Below are 19,967 nucleotides of genomic sequence, written 5' to 3'. Positions count from 1 at the left end.
TTTAGGGTGCAACCGCTCTATAGAACATTTTATATACATTTGCCATTGAATTATTAATTTCGTCATTGAATAACTTCACGCTCTTTGCCAGCTGTCACTGAAATGAATGTAAAGCTGTTTGCTTAGAATATTGTCATTTCCATCAACAATTCTCAGAGTAGTGCCAAAGAGGTTTAACAAAAGTATCTCTGATCTATAGAATTAATCCAGTTAAATTGAGCTTCTAAAAGAAAAGATTTGGGCAGACTACGGCCCACGTGCCACATCCAGCCCTTCAAATGCACTTTGTTTGTGGGGAAACCCCCTAAAGCCTGTGGCCAATAAACAGCTGCTGATAGACTGCAGCACTGACATGTCTTTATTTGACACAAGATCGCCAACTGACACTGGGCTCTGACCAGTGGAGTGGCGCAAGTTGGGACGGTAAGGGTGCTTTTTTTTTTTTTTTTTTGCAGCTCCTTGGGGACATTCATAAGGGATTGTAGTGGACAAGCACAATGTAGTGCAGCTTTCCATCTACTTTTTTGGCTCCTTTAGAGCCAGAATTGGCACCAAAGCAGTATTTCTTGGGAAACATAACTGGTATATTTCTTGGTCCATCATATGGTTTAATTTATCATATTGTTTCATTTCTTGGCACCTTTGTGATAATACGGAAGAATATGCTGCCTTAGTATTTTAATGCTACTCTCTGAGAGAAAACATGTTGGTGGCATGCTTGACATTAAGATCATTTACAGCTTTATATAAAAGGAGAAAACTATTCAAAAGGAATATGTTATCTACACAATAATTACAATATGTTTGGCTCTAGACTGAATGTTTACAAGTACACTTACAGCGGCAGTTTCATTCTGGTTTATAGGACATGTAGACATTGTCCTTTTGAGTCCTCTATGAGCAAATGTAGCCTTTGCATTTGTACAACAAAGCAATATTCCCTCTGCCTATCTACAAGGACTAAGTATTGCACTTTTATATGAATTATTCACTCTTAAAATTCCAGACCACCGGCTTGACTCTCAATTGGGTCTTGCAATCTTCGTTAAATCTGTATGTCCACAATGGTTCAATACATGGTATGTACATCATTGGCTCATTAAGGCAAAGGGCATATAGTGATGGTATTTTAGTGATTCCTTTATTGTAGAATATTTCTGCGCTGTTCAACTTCCAGAAGAAACCACAATCCGCATTTCTCAATGATGTATTGCTTGCCGGGATTGTGCCGCAGTAATGGCTACATCTGCTTGTACTTGTGATGTTTCTTTATGCTGTTGGGCTGTAGGAGAAGTCGTTTCAGTCCAATGCTTTCAGCACTTTTCAAGATTGGCTCTGTCCAACTTCTGCCATGGATGACCGAAATCCATGGAGATGCTTCTTTATGTACAGAATACCTTTTAATAAATAACATATTGTCCTGTCTTAAATCACATCTTCTCGAAATGCTTTCCAACCTGAAAAGACATTTAGGATATTAAATAGTTTGCATTGTGAGTATATTCTCTAAGTTAGGACACATTCAGATGTTCAGTGTTTGGTCAGTATTTTACCTCCGTATTTGTAAGCCAAAACCCAAAGTGAAACAATCAGAGGAAAAGTATAATAGAAGCACGTCACCACTTCTGCATTAATCACCCACTCCTGGTTTTAGCTTACAAATACTGATGCAAAATACTGACCATATACTGAACGTGGCCTCAATAAGATTATCTGTTTAATTGTTAATTGGTCTTACAGGAGTTTTCCAATTTGATGTCTATTCAGCCCATAGGCTTGTATTAGCAAGATAAAAATGCAGATTTTAATATTTTTAGATAGTGCGACTCTATAAATTGAAAAATTTAGAATAATCACCAATCAAATGTTTGTTTTTTATAAATAATTCTCGTGAAAATATGAAACTTTGTATGTTATAAGAGAAATCTGCTTATTTTTCCTCACACTAATCAATCGGTCTCAAAATTCTCAATTTATGGGTAAAATGTGTCTACAGTGAAGACAGACTTTCCCATTACTGAGATAGGAGATGTGAGTTGGTGATCATAAAGTTCTGTGAAGAACTCTAATAACAGAATGTTTGTCTCCTCCACCACCATAAAATTTTACAAGCACTGCCATCTCCTATCTCAGTAATGTGAGTTTGTCTTCACTGAATAGATTTTACCTGTGAAATGAAAATAAATGATCAATCCAGGAGGTGAAAGAAGCAGACTTCTCTAATAAGACATATGGTAAAGTTGCTTATTTCCATGTTAATTATTGATTTCTAAACTAAAAATTATTACTATGGTTATCCTTTATGTAGGGACCAGGCAAGAAAAAATCAGACCACATGCGAATGACATCTGAGTGTCCAATTTTCATGGACTGACAGAATGGACAAGGATGGCGAATTGTTTTTATCTATCTTCACATCCTAGAAAATCGGACCCCACTATGATCACACATTGATCTGAGTGTTAGTAGCATAATCGTACCGTTTTTCTTGGATGAGAAAAATTACGGTGGTGTGACCATAACTGCTATAGTTTACAAAGGACGATGCACCCAAAAGAAAAAGGATCTTTTGCACTAAAAACAGAAAAATTATTTCACTCGATGAAAGAGTGTTTTGCTCGTTCGTTGTGTGATCAGCAGCCTGTTTACATTGAAAGATTATCGACAACGAGTATTCTTTTCAGTAAAGATGCAGCTTTAGATCTGTAATTTTGAAAATGCAACAAAAAAATCCACAATAACACATGCAACATTTTTACTCAGAGAAAAAAAACAATGGCGGTCAGTGGAAGAAAAGCGTCACAACCTGGTTCAAGAAAATTTTCAAAATTTACAATCTTCTGCATGTAGAAAAAAAGTACAAATTAGGAAAAGCACTGCAGTACAAAGTGCAATGTATATTTTGCATTTTATATTTTTCAGCAAACATTTAGTCAGTGTGGGTTTTCTTTTACAAATAAAAGTTAAGATGCAAGTAAAACTGTACAAAAATGTAAAAAAAATCCTAATGTCAAGGCAATATATTGTTTTGGGGTTTTTATATACTCAATTTAACGTTGGTGACTTTGTTTTTGTTTTTTTGTGCTGGGTCGTTTGTAATTACCGTATATTACAAATTATATTACAGAATTATAAAGTACATGTGTTTAGTGTTTGGCTTTATATATATATTTTTTTAATATTATTACATTGGCTCCTAAGTGTTCCTCTCTTTCATCCATTCTTTGTCACATTCCTTTAATTCTGTTCACAGCGTAGCTGATAATGCAGACAATAGGTTTTGGTCAAACAATGATTTCTTTCTGCGGGCTATTTTATTTAGCCTAATGGGGCGGTACGTTTACAGTGCAAGTTAAATACCCTTATATGCAACTGATACTCTGTTGCCCCTCTTCACTTCAATGGGGGCTGGTGGCAAATATTTTTTGGTTGAAATCAGTGAAATTATCAGGTCACTCATTCATCATCTCTTTCAGAGCTTCAATAGGATTGCGGAAGCCCTTGAGATAGTAATGTTTTAATAGGCGCAGTATCAGTCAATTAGTGGTCTTGATATTCAACAAACAGAGTGCTATCTTTTCAATCCATTGCAGTAATGTATCACTTGAACTGCTGCCCAGAGTGCTCTACTCACAAGATAATGTCATGGTGCTAATTCTGCTTCTGATCTACTGCTGGCAGGGAAGAGAGCAATGTTTTGTTAACTACGTGATTGCTTTTATGACTAAATACACATTAGGGGAAACTTGGCCAAATCTACCGATTTCGGCGTGACTAATCCTGGCAGATGAGCTCCAGGAAATGAGCTCCATTATTGATAATGCCATCCAGTGTACATCTTGCCACATGTATGTAATCCTTAAACAGCAGGTCGAGGGTGCATACTGCTGTGTGAGATGTGAGCAGGTTGTGCATTTGGAAGCCCAGGTACTGGATCTAAATGTGCAGCTGGCAACACTGAGATCCATAGACAATATGGAAAGGAGTCTTCTGCTCACTGAGCAGATGCTCAATGGGATAGATGTGGGGGAGAATGGTAGTATGGAGCTGCAGGAAAAGTGAGGCATCTAGCTGGATGACAGAAGGCGGGGTAGAGGGAAGAGTGCCAGGGAGGCTAGTTCTGATCTGGCACACCCCAATAAGTTTGCTAAGTTGGCAGATGAGGGGGGTGTCAGTGCAGGGGTAGCACTGCTGCAGCAAGGCATGTCCTCTGAAAGCCGGAGGAGTGTCTGCTCCAGTAAGGGGGGCAGATAGTGACCTGGGCACAAATAAAGAAATTGGTGGTGGCATGGGGGGTGGGGTTAGAATTAGTTTTTCTTGCCACAGCTGAATGATTTACATCTGTTAGCCAGCATAAGTACATATGGGGGTTGCCTGGTTGCTAGGGAATGCTAGAAAAACTAAATCTCCGAGCACTAAAAAATACTCGGAGGACCCCCGAACATGCTCGAGAAATCTCGAGTAATGAGTATATTCGCTCATCACTAGTTAGAATAGTTAATAATTTAAGAAAGAATAGAGGTACAGAGAGATACATAAAGTGCATGTATAGTAATGCCAGGAGCCTCACCAACAAAATAGAGGAATTAGAATTAATGTTGTTGGAACATAATTATGACATGGTGGGGATATCTGAGACATGGCTGGATGTGAGCCATGACTGGGTTGTTAATTTACAGGGCTACAGTCTGTTCAGAAATGACCGTATAAAGAGGGGGGTATTTATATGTAAAATCATCCTTAACCCCTTTCCGACATCGGGCGTAATAGTGCGCCAATGTCGGATACCCTCCCTTTAATGTGGCTCCGGCGGTGAGCCCACATCTTGAACAGCTGGCATGTGCCCGCAATGGCTGCCTGAACTACATTGGGGAACCGAAACCTGCAGTTCCAGCAAAGGTAATCGGTTTTTGACAACTATGAGAGACCATTACCTCTCACAACTAGTTCAGGACCCAACAAGGGGCACTGTTAGACCTAATATTAACCAACAGGCCAGACCGCATATCAAATATAAGGGTTGGGGGTCACTTGGGTAATAGTGATGAATGATCACAAAATAATAAGTTTTCATGTATCCTTTAATAAGATGTGTAGCAGAGGGGTTACAAGGACACTAAACTTCAAGAAGGCAAATGTCCAGTGGTTGAGAGATGATCTTAGGCCGGAGTCACACTAGAGTGTAATACGGACGAGTGCTATGCGATAAAAAAATCGCATAGCACTCAGACCAATGTTAGTCTATGGGGCAGCTCCCATCATTCGTTGTTTTCTCGGCCGTATTATACGTGCGATAGAAATCGCAGCATGCTGCGATTTGCACCGTATTACGGCCGAGACTCGCCAATGAAAGTCTATGGGTGTAAGAAAAACTCACACAACACATGGACCATCAGTGTGACTTGCGAGAAATACGCACCGGTGTCCTTTAGAAAAGCCGGCAATTCAGTGCTGTGTAATGTAAAATCACACTGACGGCTTACAATAGAATAGATAAAATGTCTACACATAGTATAGGTATATATATATATATATATATATATATATATATATATATATATATATATATATATGTATGTATACAGTGGCATGTAAAAGTTTGGGCACCCCTGGTCAAAATTACTGTTATTGTGAACAGTTAAGCATGTTGAAGATTAAATCATCTCTAAAAGGCCTAAGGTTTAAGATGACACATTTTCTTTGTATTTTTGTAAAAAAATATATATATATATTTTTCATCTTTACATTTTAAGAATTACAAAAATGAAAATGGGCTCATGCAAAAGTTTAGGCATCCTGCATGGTTAGTAACCTAGTAGCCCCCCTTTTAAAACTATTATAGCTTGCGAATGCTTTTTGTAGCCATACAAGGGTCTTTCAATTCTTGTTTGAGGGATTTTTTTCCATTCTTCCTTGAAAAGAATTGCAGTTCTGTGTGATTCCTGGGTCGTCTTGCATGCATTGCTATTTTGAAGTCTAGCGACAGATTTTCAGTGATGTTCAGATCAGGGGACTGTTTGGGCCATTATAAAACCTTCAGCTTGCGCCTTTTGAAGTAGTCTATTGTGGATTTTGACATGTGTTTAGGATCATCATCCATTTGTAGAAGCCATGCTCTTTTCAAATTCAGCTTTTTTACATATTTGCATCAAGAATTTGTTGAAATTTCATTGAATCCATTCTTCCCTCTACCTGTGAAATATTCCCCATCCCGTTGGCTTCAAGACGACTCCAAAACATGATTGATCCACTCCCATGCTTAATGGTTGGCGAGATGTTCTTTTTCTGAAATACTGTGTCCTTTTTTCTCCACACATACCTTTGATCATTGTGGCCAAAGAGTTCTATTTTAACTTCATCGGTCCACAGGACTTGTTTCCACAATGAATGTTTAAATGTTTGTTGACTCTAAATTTTACGGTGAGAATGCAGGAGAGGTTTTCTTCTGATGACTCTCATGAAGGTTGTATTTGTGCAGGTGTCTCTGAACAGTAGAACAATGTGCCAGAACTCAAGAGCCTGCTAAAACTTTCTGAAGGTCTCTTGCAGTCAAGCAGTGGTAATGATTTTTCTTTCTAGCAATACTACGAGCAGGTCTCATTGAAATTTTGCTTCATCTTCCAGACCTTATCTTGACCTCCCCTGTTCCTGTAAACTGACATTTCTTAATTACATTTTGAACTTAGGAAAGGGCAACTTGAAAACGCTGTGCTATCTGCTTACAGCCTTCTCCTGCTTTGCTGGCCTCCACCATTTTCATTTTCAGACTGCTAGGCAGATGAACCCATGGCTGCTGTTTTTTTGGCACAAGGTTAGAGAAGGCTGAGTTTTTATAATGCTGGGAAATTTGTTTTACCTGGCCTTTCCTAATGGTGATAGTGAACAAGCCATAACTCTAACGGGCTAAGTGAGGTCTGAAACATTGGTCAAAGTTATCTCTGAGCATACACATCTCCAAGGGTGCCCAAACATTTGCATAAGCCCAATTTCCTTTTGGTAATTTTTAAAATGTAAAACATTAGAAAATATATATATTTTTTCCTAAAATACAAAGGAAATGTGTCCTCTTTATCTTTAGACCTTTTGGAGATGATTTCATCTTCAACTTGCTTAACTGTTCACAATAACAGTAATTTTGACCAGGGGTGCCCAAACTTTTACATGCCACTGTATATATATGTATGTGTATATATATATATATATATATATATATATATATATATATATATATACTCACCGGCCACTTTATTAGGTACACCATGCTAGTAACGGGTTGGACCCCCTTTTGCCTTCAGAACTGCCTCAATTCTTCGTGGCATAGATTCAACAAGGTGCTGGAAGCATTCCTCAGAGATTTTGGTCCATATTGACATGATGGCATCACACAGTTGCCGCAGATTTGTTGGCTGCACATCCCAAAGATGCTCCATACAAGGCAGGATGGATCCATGCTTTCATGTTGTTTACGCCAAATTCTGACCCTACCATCCGAATGTCGCAGCAGAAATCGAGACTCATCAGACCAAGCAACGTTTTTCCAATCTTCTACTGTCCAATTTCGATGAGCTTGTACAAATTGTAGCCTCAGTTTCCTGTTCTTAGCTGAAAGGAGTGGTACCCGGTGTGGTCTTCTGCTGCTGTAGCCCATCTGCCTCAAAGTTCGACGCACTGTGCGTTCAGAGATGCTCTTAGGCCTACCTTGGTTGTAACGGGTGGCGATTTGAGTCACTGTTGCCTTTCTATCAGCTCGAACCAGTCTGCCCATTCTCCTCTGACCTCTGGCATCAACAAGGCATTTCCGCCCACAGAACTGCCGCTCACTGGATTTTTTTTCTTTTTCGGACCATTCTCTGTAAACCCTAGAGATGGTTGTGCGTGAAAATCCCAGTAGATCAGCAGTTTCTGAAATACTCAGACCAGCCCTTCTGGCACCAACAACCATGCCACGTTCAAAGGCACTCAAATCACCTTTCTTCCCCATACTGATGCTCGGTTTGAACTGCAGGAGATTGTCTTGACCATGTCTACATGCCTAAATGCACTGAGTTGCCGCCATGTGATTGGCTGATTAGAAATTAAGTGTTAACAAGAAGTTGGACAGGTGTACCTAATCAAGTGGCCGGTGAGTGTATGTGTGTCATTGACACACATATATATCTATATTTATATTTCATAGAGAGTTAGGTAGCAGAATAGCCGATAATTCAATTGTCCGGTTATTATTATGTATTATTATAGCGCCATTTATTCCATAGTGCTTTACATCTGAGGAGGGGTATACATAATAAAAACAGGTATAATAATCTTGAACAATACAAGTCACAACTGGTACAGGAGGAGAGAGGACCCTGCCCGCGAGGGCTCACAATCTTAAAAATCTGTAAAATCATTGCAGAACCCGGCAGGATATGAGACATGATTTGCATACAGTAAACCATTGCATATCCTTTAGATTTTTATATGTCCCTCACTAATAATGTTAGTAGTGTGTGTGTGTGTGTGTAAAATGTTGGAGCTGTAGGTGTTAAATTAGAGGATTGATTCACAGAAAAAACTGGCGTGGGCTCCCGCACAATTTTCTATACCAGAGAGGGAAGGCCAGTGACTGAGGGCAGATATTAGTAGCCTAGAGAGGGACCATGGTTATTGTCCCTCCTCTGGCTAAAAAAAAATCTGCCCCCAGCTACCCCAGAAAAGGCACATCTGTAACTTTGGCCTACTCTGGAACTTAGCCTCTCTTTTCCCATTGCCCTGTAGCAGTGGCATATGGGGTAATAAGGGGTTAATGTCGCCCTGCTATTGTAAGGTGACATTAAGCCTGGTTTATAATGGAGAGGTGTCAATAAGACACCTATCCATTATTAATCCAATAGTATGAAAGGGTTAAGAATACACACACATTAAGAATAAAGTCTTTTAATGAAATAATTAAACACACGTTTAACATCTTTATTACACTCTCAATCAAAGCGAAGCCCTTGTTCTTCTGTAAAAAAAATTCCAAAATAAAAAAGCAGTATTCCATACTTGTCCGCTGTACAGTAAAGTCCCGCGCTGCAATCCATCTCAAGGGGTTAAATAGTTTACAACCCACAGCGGTGCTAATGCTACCGGCCGGGCTGTCAACCATGATGGAATGAACCTGACCGGACATGAACTCATTAGCGTGGGAAAGTTTCTGAACATTTTCCCACTTTGTCAAGTTCATCGTGTCAGGCGGGGCCGATTACCGCTGATGTCACTGAGCATGCGCAGACTCCCTGCCTGACCCGCGGTAAACTGACAGCATGGGAAAATGTTCAGAAACTTTCCCACGCTACAGAGTACATGTCCAATCAGGCGGAGAGGCTGCGCAGGCAGCTTTACATTAATTCTTCCGTGGTTTACAGCCCGGCCGGTAGCATTAGCACCGGTCTGGGTTGTAAACTATTTAACCCCTTGAGATGGATTGCAGCATGAGACTTGACTGTACAGCGGACAGGTATGAGATATTGTTGCTTTTTTATTTTGGATTTTTTTTTTACAGAAGAACGAGGGCTTCGCTTGGATTGAGAGTGTAATAAAGATGGTAAACCTGTGTTTCATTATTTCATTAAAATACTTTATTCTTAATGTGTATGTATTTTTAACTCTTTTGTACTCTTGGATTAATAATGGATAGGTGTCTTATTGACAACTCTCCATTATTAACCAGGCTTAATGTCACCTTACAATAGCAAGGTGACATTAACCCCTTATTATCCCATATGCCACCGCTACAGGGCAATGGGAAGAGAGACTAAGTGCCGGAATAGGCGCATCTTACAGATGCGCCTTTTCTGGGGTGGTTGGGGGACAGATGTTTTTAGCCAGGGGGGCCAATAACCATGGTCCCTCTCTAGGCCTCTCTATTATTATCTGCCCTCAGTCACTGGCTTTACCACTCTGGTGGAGAAAATTGCGCTGGAGCCCACACCAGTTTATTCCGTGAATTAATCCTTTAATTTAACACCTACAGCTCCAAAACTTTACACACACACACACACACACACACACTACCGTGTTTCCCCGAAAATAAGCCACCCCCGATAATAAGCCGTAGTGGGGGGTAGAGAAGGGGCGGCTAATATAAGCCATACCCCGAAAATAAGCCGTAGTGGGAAACACGTGGAAAATATAAGCCATGGTACCTTTTGACTGCCTTGGTCCCCTCTGTCCTCTCTCTAGTGGCCCCGAGTGCAGGGTTAACTTTCTGTGTGCCCCGGCCGGAGCTCTGATTGGTCCAGCGGCTCCCCAGCATCTCGAGCGCTGATTGGCTCAGCAGCTCGAATGCTGATTGGCCCAGACGCCCTGCATGATGAGACAACCACACCTGCACCCTGCACCGCGGAGGAATCCATAAGGGAAAGCCACCATTACAAGGTAAGGAAATCCCACAATGTTAATTATCACATACCGGTGACGCTCCCCCTCCCCGTCCCACGGTCTCCGGGTGCCACAGCTCTTCCCCTGTTCAGCGGTCACGTGGGACCGCTCATTAGAGAAATGAATAGGCTGCTCCACCTCCCATAGGGGCGGAGCCGCATAATTCATTTCTCTAATCAGCAGTGCCGATGAGTGGTGACCGCTGACAGAGGAAGAGGCTGCGGCACCGAAGACCAGCTGTCCGGGGGAAGGAGCGGGACGCCGGGAGCAGGTAAGTATGACATATTCACCTGTCCGCGTTCCACACGCCGGGCGTCGCGCCATCTTCCCGGCATCTCTCCTCACTGACTGTGCAGGTCAGAGGGCGCGATGACGCATATAGTGTGCGCGCCGCCCTCTGCCAGTCAGTGCAGAGAGACGCCGGGACGGGACGCTGAGGAGCTGCAAGCAAGAGAGGTGAGTATGTGTTTTATTATTTTTATTGCAGCAGCAGCAGCACAGCTATGGGGCAATAATGGACGGTGCAGAGCACTATATGGCACAGCTATGGGGCAATAATGGTGCAGAGCACTATATGGCACAGCTATGGGGCAATAATGGACGGTGCAGAGCACTGTATGGCACAGCTATGGGGCAATAATGGACGGTGCAGAGCACTGTATGGCACAGCTATGGGGCAATAATGAACGGTGCAGAGCACTATATGGCACAGCTACTTTTTGGTTAAAAAAAAAAGTCGCCTTTTTTTTGGCTAATATAAGCCATACCCCGAAAATAAGCCATAGTGGGACTTTTGGGGGTAAAAAGAATATAAGACACTGGCTTATATTCGCGGAAAGACGGTACTAACATTATTAGTGAGGGACATATATAAATCTAATGGACATGCAATGGTTTACTGTATGTAAGCCATGTCTCAAATCCTGTCGGGTTCTGTAAAGATTTAGCAAAAGCCGACAAATGAACTACCGGCTATTCTGCAATCTAGCTCTATATGAAATATAAAAAATATATATGTGTGTCACTGAATATATATATATATATATATATATATATAACTGTATTTATGTTTTCACGAATATTTGAGCCCATGGATCCATTATATGTCCATTTTGCAAGCCGGCGAGAAAATCTCGCCATACGGATGTCACACGGATGCTTACATGCGAGAAAATCGCATCCTCGCACTGCACAGATGACATACGGATCACTGTTCAGGGAACATTTCTGCGATTTTCGTCTGTGTAAAATGGACTGTTTTATACGTTGTGTGTGACTCCAGCCTTAGTGCAATAAACTTGGACGATATCCTGAGACATAAAAGTACACAAAGAAAATGTGAGACGTTTATTAGCTTCCTGAATAGGATCTGGGCACAGTATATACCCTATGAGAATAAACATGCTAGAAATAGGAGGAAACCAATATGGCTAAATAGAGCTGTAAGGGGCGCAATAACTGACAAAAAGAAAGCATTTAGAGAATTAAAGCAAGTAGGTAGTGAGAAGGCATTAAATGAATACAGAAAATTAAATAAATTCTGTAAAAAGCAAATCGAGGCAGCAAAGATTGAGACAGAGACTCACTGCCAGAGAGAGTAAAAATAATCCCAAAATATTCTTTAACTACGTAAATAGTAAGAAACTAAAAAATGATAGGGTTGGCCCCCTTAAAAGTAGTGTGGGTGAAATGGTGGATGAGGAAAAAGCCAATATGCTAAATGACTTTTTTTCAACAGTATTTACTCAAGAAAATCCCATGACAGACAATATGATCAGTGATAACAAAAATTCCCCATTAAATGTCACCTGCTTAACCCAGCTAAAGTTGACAAATCCCCCGGCCCAGATGAGATACATCACCGAGTACTGCAGGAATTAAGTACAGTCATTGGTAGACCATTATTTTTAATCTTTAAAGACTCCATAATAACTGGGCCTGTGTCACAGGACTGGCGTATAGCAAATGTGGTGCCAATATTCAAAAAGAGACAAAAACTAAACTTGGAAATTATAGGCCAGTAAGCTTAAGCTCTACTGTTGGTAAAATCCTGGAGGGTTTTCTAAGGGATGCTATGCTAGAGTATCTGAAGAGGAATAACCTCATGACCCAATATCAGCATGGGTTTACTAGGGACCGTTCCTGTCAAACTAATCTGATAAGCTTCTATGAAGAGGTAAGTTCCGGACTGGACCAAGGACTCTCAGTGGATGTAGTGTATATAAGGGTAACAGGAGAAATTGGAGCAGAAACGTTGTGCAATTTGTCCTGAGTACGCTGATACCCCATATGTGGGGGTAACCACCGTTTGGGGGCATGGCAGTGCTCGGCAGGGAAGGAGCGCCATTTGGAATGCAGACTAAGATGGAATGGTCTGAGGCGTCACATTGCGTTTGCAGAGCCCCTAATGTACCTAAACAGTAGAAACCCCCCACAAGTGACCCCATATTGGAAACTAGACCCCCCAAGGATCTTATCTAGATGTGTTGTGAGAACTTTGAACCTCCAAGTGTCTCACTACAGTTAATAACGCAGAGCCGTGAAAATAAAAAATCATTTTTTTTCCACAAAAATTATCTTTAACACCCAGTTTTTTATTTTCCCAAGGGTAACAGGAGAAATTGGTCCCTAAAAGTTGTTGTCCAATTTGTCCTGAGTACGCTGATATCCCATATGTGGGGGGAACCACCATTTGGGCGCATGGCAGAGCTCGGAAGTGAAGGAGCACCATTTGGAATGCAGACTTAAATGGAATGGTCTGCAGACATCACGTTGCATTTGCAGAGCCCCTGATGTACCTAAACAGTAGAAACCCCCCACAAGTGACCCCTGTTGTGAAATTGGATTTTGGGCTCCCCCGGTGGCCACTGGTGGAATTGAACTGGTGTGCATCATCCCCTCTGTTCACCTGTTTCCATCAGGATGTGGGAGTCGCTATTTAACCTTGCTCCTCTGTCACTTCCATGCCGGTCAACATTGTAATCAGAAGCCTTTCTGTGCATGTTCCTGCTGCTAGACAACTCCCAGCTAAGTTGGACTTTAGTCCTCGTTTGTTTTTGCATTTTGTTCCAGTTCACAGCTGTAGTTTCGTTTCTGTGTCTGGAAAGCTCTTGTGATCTGAAATTGCCACTCTGATGTTATGAGTTAATACTAGAGTCTTAAAGTAATTTCAGGATGGCGTTTTGATAGGGTTTTCAGCTGACCATGAAAGTGCCCTTTCTGTCTTCCTGCTATCTAGTAAGCGGACCTCAATTTTGCTAAACCTATTTTCATACTACGTTTGTCATTTCATCTAAAATCACCGCCAATATATGTGGGGGCCTCTGTCTGCCTATCGGGGAAATTTCTCTAGAGGTGAGCCAGGACTATATTTTCCTCTGCCAGGATTAGTTAGTCCTCCGGCCGGCGCTGGGCGTCTAGGGATAAAAAACGTAGGCAACGCTACCCGGCTACTGTTAGTTGTGCGGCAGGTTTAGTTCATGGTCAGTTTAGTTTCCATCCTTCCAAGAGCTAGTACTTATGTTTGCTGGGCTATGTTCTCTTGCCATTGAGAACCATAACAGTTTGACCGGCCAAAAAGGGTTAAATTAATTGACAGAGAAAGGAGAGAAAAGAGAAGTCTGCTGAAGATTTTTTTTTTTTTTTTTTTTTTTTTTTTCCCTTCCCTTCAGTTCTGAGTGTGCTTGTAATTGAATCTCTTGCAAGTCTGCCTATATTGCAGCCTTTCTCTCTCTCTCTCTCCTTCTAATCCTGGAATGGCTCTGTGTTCACCTGTTTAAAATGGATATTCAGAGTTTAGCTGCAGGTTTGAATAATCTCACCACGAAAGTTCAAAATTTACAAGATGTTGTTGTTCATGTTCCTATATCTGAACCTAGAATTCCTTTGCCTGAATTTTTCTTGGGGAATAGATCTTGCTTTCAAAATTTCAAAAATAATTGCAAGTTGTTTTTGTCCCTGAAATCTCGCTCTGCTGGAGATCCTGCTCAGCAGGTCAGGATTGTGATTTCCTTGCTCCGGGGCGACCCTCAGGATTGGGCTTTTGCATTGGCTCCAGGGGATCCTGCGTTGCTCAATGTGGATGCGTTTTTTCTGGCCTTGGGGTTGCTTTATGAGGAACCTCAGTTAGAGCTTCAGGCGGAAAAGGCCTTGATGTCCCTATCTCAGGGGCAAGATGAAAAAATGGGTTGTGCTTCTATTGCGGTGATTCAACTCATGTTATATCAGCATGCTCTAAGCGTACTAAGAAGCTTGATAAGTCTGTTTCAATTGGCACTTTACAGTCTAAGTTTATTCTATCTGTGACCCTGATTTGTTCTTTATCATCTATTACCGCGGATGCCTATGTCGACTCTGGCGCCGCTTTGAGTCTTATGGATTGGTCCTTTGCCAAACGCTGTGGGTATGATTTGGAGCCTCTTGAAACTCTTATACCCCTGAAGGGGATTGACTCCACCCCATTGGCTAGTAATAAACCACAATACTGGACACAAGTAACTATGCGGATTAATCCGGATCATCAGGAGATTATTCGCTTTCTTGTGCTGTATAACCTACATGATGTGTTGGTGCTTGGATTGCCATGGCTGCAATCTGATAACCCAGTCCTTGACTGGAAAGCTATGTCTGTGTTAAGCTGGGGATGTAAGGGGACGCATGGGGACGTACCTGTGGTTTCCATTTCATCATCTATTCCCTCTGAGATTCCTGAATTCTTGACTGAATATCGTGACGTTTTTGAAGAACCTAAGCTTGGTTCATTACCTCCGCACCGGGAGTGCGATTGTGCCATAGATTTGATTCCGGGTAGTAAATACCCTAAGGGTCGTTTATTTAATCTGTCTGTGCCTGAACATGCTGCTATGCGAGAATATATAAAGGAGTCCTTGGAAAAGGGACATATTCGTCCTTCGTCATCTCCCTTAGGAGCCGGTTTTTTCTTTGTGGCTAAGAAAGATGGCTCTTTGAGGCCGTGTATTGATTATCGGCTTTTGAATAAAATCACGGTTAAATATCAATATCCGTTGCCACTGCTGACTGATTTGTTTGCTCGCATAAAGGGGGCCAAGTGGTTCTCTAAGATAGATCTCCGTGGGGCGTATAATTTGGTGCGAATTAAGCAGGGGGATGAGTGGAAGACCGCATTTAATACGCCCGAGGGCCACTTTGAGTATTTGGTGATGCCTTTTGGTCTTTCAAATGCCCCTTCAGTCTTTCAGTCCTTTATGCATGACATTTTCCGTGATTATTTGGATAAATTTATGATTGTGTATCTGGATGATATTTTGATTTTTTCGGATGACTGGGACTCTCATGTCCAGCAGGTCAGGAGGGTTTTTCAGGTTTTGCGGTCTAATTCCTTGTGTGTGAAGGGTTCTAAGTGCGTTTTTGGGGTTCAAAAGATTTCCTTTTTGGGATATATTTTTTCCCCCTCTTCCATCGAGATGGATCCTGTCAAGGTTCAGGCTATTTGTGATTGGACGCAACCTTCTTCTCTTAAGAGTCTTCAGAAATTTTTGGGCTTTGCTAACTTTTATCGTCGATTTATTGCTGGTTTTTCTGATGTTGTTAAACCATTGACTGATTTGACTAAGAAGGGTGCTGATGTTGCTGATTGGTCCCCTGCTGCTGTGGAGGCCTTTCGGGAGCTTAAGCGCCGCTTTTCTTCCGCCCCTGTGTTGTGTCAGCCTGATGTTGCTCTTCCTTTTCAGGTTGAGGTCGACGCTTCTGAAATCGGAGCTGGGGCGGTTTTGTCGCAGAGAAGTTCCGATTGTTCCGTGATGAGACCTTGTGCCTTTTTCTCGCGTAAATTTTCGCCCGCCGAGCGGAATTATGATGTTGGGAATCGGGAGCTTTTGGCCATGAAGTGGGCTTTTGAGGAGTGGCGTCATTGGCTTGAGGGGGCTAGACATCAGGTGGTGGTATTGACTGACCACAAAAATCTAATTTATCTTGAGTCCGCCAGACGCCTGAATCCTAGACAGGCGCGCTGGTCGTTGTTTTTCTCTCGGTTTAATTTTGTGGTGTCCTACCTGCCGGGTTCTAAGAATGTTAAGGCGGATGCCCTTTCTAGGAGTTTTGAGCCTGACTCCCCTGGTAACTCTGAACCTACAGGTATCCTTAAGGATGGAGTGATATTGTCTGCCGTTTCTCCAGACCTGCGGCGGGCCTTGCAGGAGTTTCAGGCGGATAGACCTGATCGTTGCCCACCTGGTAAACTGTTTGTTCCTGATGATTGGACCAGTAAAGTCATTTCTGAGGTTCATTCTTCTGCGTTGACAGGTCATCCTGGAATCTTTGGTACCAGGGATTTGGTGGCAAGGTCCTTCTGGTGGCCTTCCCTGTCTCGAGATGTGCGAGGCTTTGTGCAGTCTTGTGACGTTTGTGCTCGGGCCAAGCCTTGTTGTTCTCGGGCTAGTGGATTGTTGTTGCCCTTGCCTATCCCGAAGAGGCCCTGGACGCACATCTCGATGGATTTTATTTCGGATCTTCCTGTTTCTCAGAAGATGTCTGTCATCTGGGTGGTGTGTGATCGTTTCTCTAAGATGGTCCATTTGGTTCCCCTGCCTAAGTTGCCTTCTTCTTCCGAGTTGGTTCCTCTGTTTTTTCAAAATGTGGTCCGTTTGCATGGTATTCCGGAGAATATCGTTTCTGACAGAGGAACCCAATTCGTGTCTAGATTTTGGCGAGCATTCTGTGCTAGGATGGGCATAGATTTGTCTTTCTCGTCTGCTTTCCATCCTCAGACTAATGGCCAGACCGAGCGGACGAATCAGACCTTGGAGACATATTTGAGGTGTTTTGTGTCTGCAGATCAGGATGATTGGGTTGCTTTTTTGCCTTTAGCGGAGTTTGCCCTCAATAATCGGGCCAGCTCTGCCACCTTGGTGTCTCCTTTTTTCTGTAATTCGGGGTTTCATCCTCGATTTTCTTCTGGTCAGGTGGAATCTTCGGATTGTCCTGGAGTGGATGCTGTGGTGGAGAGGTTGCATCAGATTTGGGGGCAGGTAGTGGACAATTTGAAGTTGTCCCAGGAGAAGACTCAGCTTTTTGCCAACCGCCGGCGTCGGGTTGGTCCTCGGCTTTGTGTTGGGGACTTGGTGTGGTTGTCTTCTCGTTTTGTCCCTATGAGGGTTTCTTCTCCTAAGTTTAAGCCTCGGTTCATCGGCCCGTACAAGATATTGGAGATTCTTAACCCTGTGTCCTTCCGTTTGGACCTCCCTGCATCTTTTTCTATTCATAATGTTTTTCATCGGTCATTGTTGCGCAGGTATGAGGTACCGGTTGTGCCTTCCGTTGAGCCTCCTGCTCCGGTGTTGGTTGAGGGCGAGTTGGAGTACGTTGTGGAAAAAATCTTGGACTCCCGGGTTTCCAGACGGAAACTCCAGTATCTGGTCAAATGGAAGGGATACGGTCAGGAGGATAATTCTTGGGTGACTGCCTCTGATGTTCATGCCTCCGATCTGGTCCGTGCCTTTCATAGGGCTCATCCTGATCGCCCTGGTGGTTCTGGTGAGGGTTCGGTGCCCCCTCCTTGAGGGGGGGGTACTGTTGTGAAATTGGATTTTGGGCTCCCCCGGTGGCCACTGGTGGAATTGAACTGGTGTGCATCATCCCCTCTGTTCACCTGTTTCCATCAGGATGTGGGAGTCGCTATTTAACCTTGCTCCTCTGTCACTTCCATGCCGGTCAACATTGTAATCAGAAGCCTTTCTGTGCATGTTCCTGCTGCTAGACAACTCCCAGCTAAGTTGGACTTTAGTCCTCGTTTGTTTTTGCATTTTGTTCCAGTTCACAGCTGTAGTTTCGTTTCTGTGTCTGGAAAGCTCTTGTGATCTGAAATTGCCACTCTGATGTTATGAGTTAATACTAGAGTCTTAAAGTAATTTCAGGATGGCGTTTTGATAGGGTTTTCAGCTGACCATGAAAGTGCCCTTTCTGTCTTCCTGCTATCTAGTAAGCGGACCTCAATTTTGCTAAACCTATTTTCATACTACGTTTGTCATTTCATCTAAAATCACCGCCAATATATGTGGGGGCCTCTGTCTGCCTATCGGGGAAATTTCTCTAGAGGTGAGCCAGGACTATATTTTCCTCTGCCAGGATTAGTTAGTCCTCCGGCCGGCGCTGGGCGTCTAGGGATAAAAAACGTAGGCAACGCTACCCGGCTACTGTTAGTTGTGCGGCAGGTTTAGTTCATGGTCAGTTTAGTTTCCATCCTTCCAAGAGCTAGTACTTATGTTTGCTGGGCTATGTTCTCTTGCCATTGAGAACCATAACAGACCCCATATTGGAACCTAGACCCCAAAGGAACTTATCTAGATGTGTTGTGAGAACTTTGAACCCCCAAGTAGTTCACTACAGTTCATAACGCAGAGCCGTGAAAATAAAAAATAATTTTTGTAACACAAAAATGTTTTTTTAGCCCCCCAAATTTTTATTTTCCCAAGGGTAACAAAAGAAATTGGACCCCAGAGGTTGTTGTCCAAGTTGTCCTGAGTATGCTGATACCCCATATGTTGGGGTAAACCCCTGTTTGCGTGCACGGAAGAGTTCGGAAGGGAAGGAGCAGTGTTTTACTTTTTCAACGCAGAATTGGCTGGAATTGAGATCGGACGCCATGTCGCTTTTGGAGAGCCCCTGATGTGCCTAAACAATGGAAATCCCCAATTCTAACTAAAACCCTAACCCAAACACACCCATAATCCCAACCACACCCCTAACCCCAACCCTAACCACACCCCTAACTCCAACACACCCCTAACCCTAATCCCAACCACAACCCTAACCACACCCTTAACCCTGACACACCCCTAACCCTAATCCCAACCGTAAATGTAATCCTAACCCTAGCTCCAACCCTAGCCCTAACCCTAACCCTAGCCCTAACCCTAATGGGAAAATGGAAAAAAATACATTTTTTTATTTTTTTTCCCTAACTAAGGGGGTGATGAAGGGGGGTTTGATTTACTTTTATAGCGGGTTTTTTAGCGGATTTTTATGACTGGCAGCTGTCACACACTAAAAGACGCTTTTTATTGCAAAACATATTTTTTTGCGTTACCACATTTTTAGAGCTATAATTTTTCCATATTTTGGTCCACAGAATCATGTGAGGTCTTGTTTTTCATGGGACGAGTTGACATTTTTATTGGTAACATTTTCGGGCATGTGACATTTTTTGATCGCTTTTAATTCTGATTTTTGTGAGGCAGTATGACCAAAAAACAGCTATTCATTAATTTCTTTTGGGGGGGCGTTTATACCATTCCGCGTTTGGTAAAATGGATAAAGCAGTTTTTTTCTTCGGGTCAGTACGATTACAGCGATACCTCATTTAGATTTTTTTTATGTTTTGGCGCTTTTATACGATAAAAACTATTTTATAGAAAAAATAATTATTTTTGCATCGCTTTATTCTGAGGACTATAACTTTTATTTTTTCACTGATGACGCTGTATGGCGGCTTGTTTTTTGCAGGACAAGATGACGTTTTCAGCGGTACCATGGTTATTTATATCTGTCTTTTTGATCTCGTGCTTTTCCACTTTTTCTTTGGCAGT

At 42.4% G+C, this 19,967-nt stretch overlaps 1 protein-coding gene across 1 annotated transcript in view; it reads right to left on the bottom strand.

Moving 5' to 3' along the window:
• Window positions 1–340: 340 nt before the first annotated feature.
• The window catches only part of APELA (apelin receptor early endogenous ligand), a 43,372-nt gene continuing 23,745 nt past the window's right edge, over window positions 341–19,967 (bottom strand). The window contains exon 3 of the mRNA XM_077269789.1: window positions 341–1,457. The gene's annotated coding sequence lies outside the window, so the exon portion shown is untranslated. The remainder of the gene's footprint in view (window positions 1,458–19,967) is intronic.

The sequence above is a fragment of the Ranitomeya variabilis genome, chromosome 1 (assembly GCF_051348905.1).
Source record: "Ranitomeya variabilis isolate aRanVar5 chromosome 1, aRanVar5.hap1, whole genome shotgun sequence".
NCBI lineage: Eukaryota > Metazoa > Chordata > Amphibia > Anura > Dendrobatidae > Ranitomeya > Ranitomeya variabilis.
The sequence above is the reverse complement of the archived record's forward strand: the minus strand, read 5'-3'. Positions and strand labels throughout refer to the sequence as shown.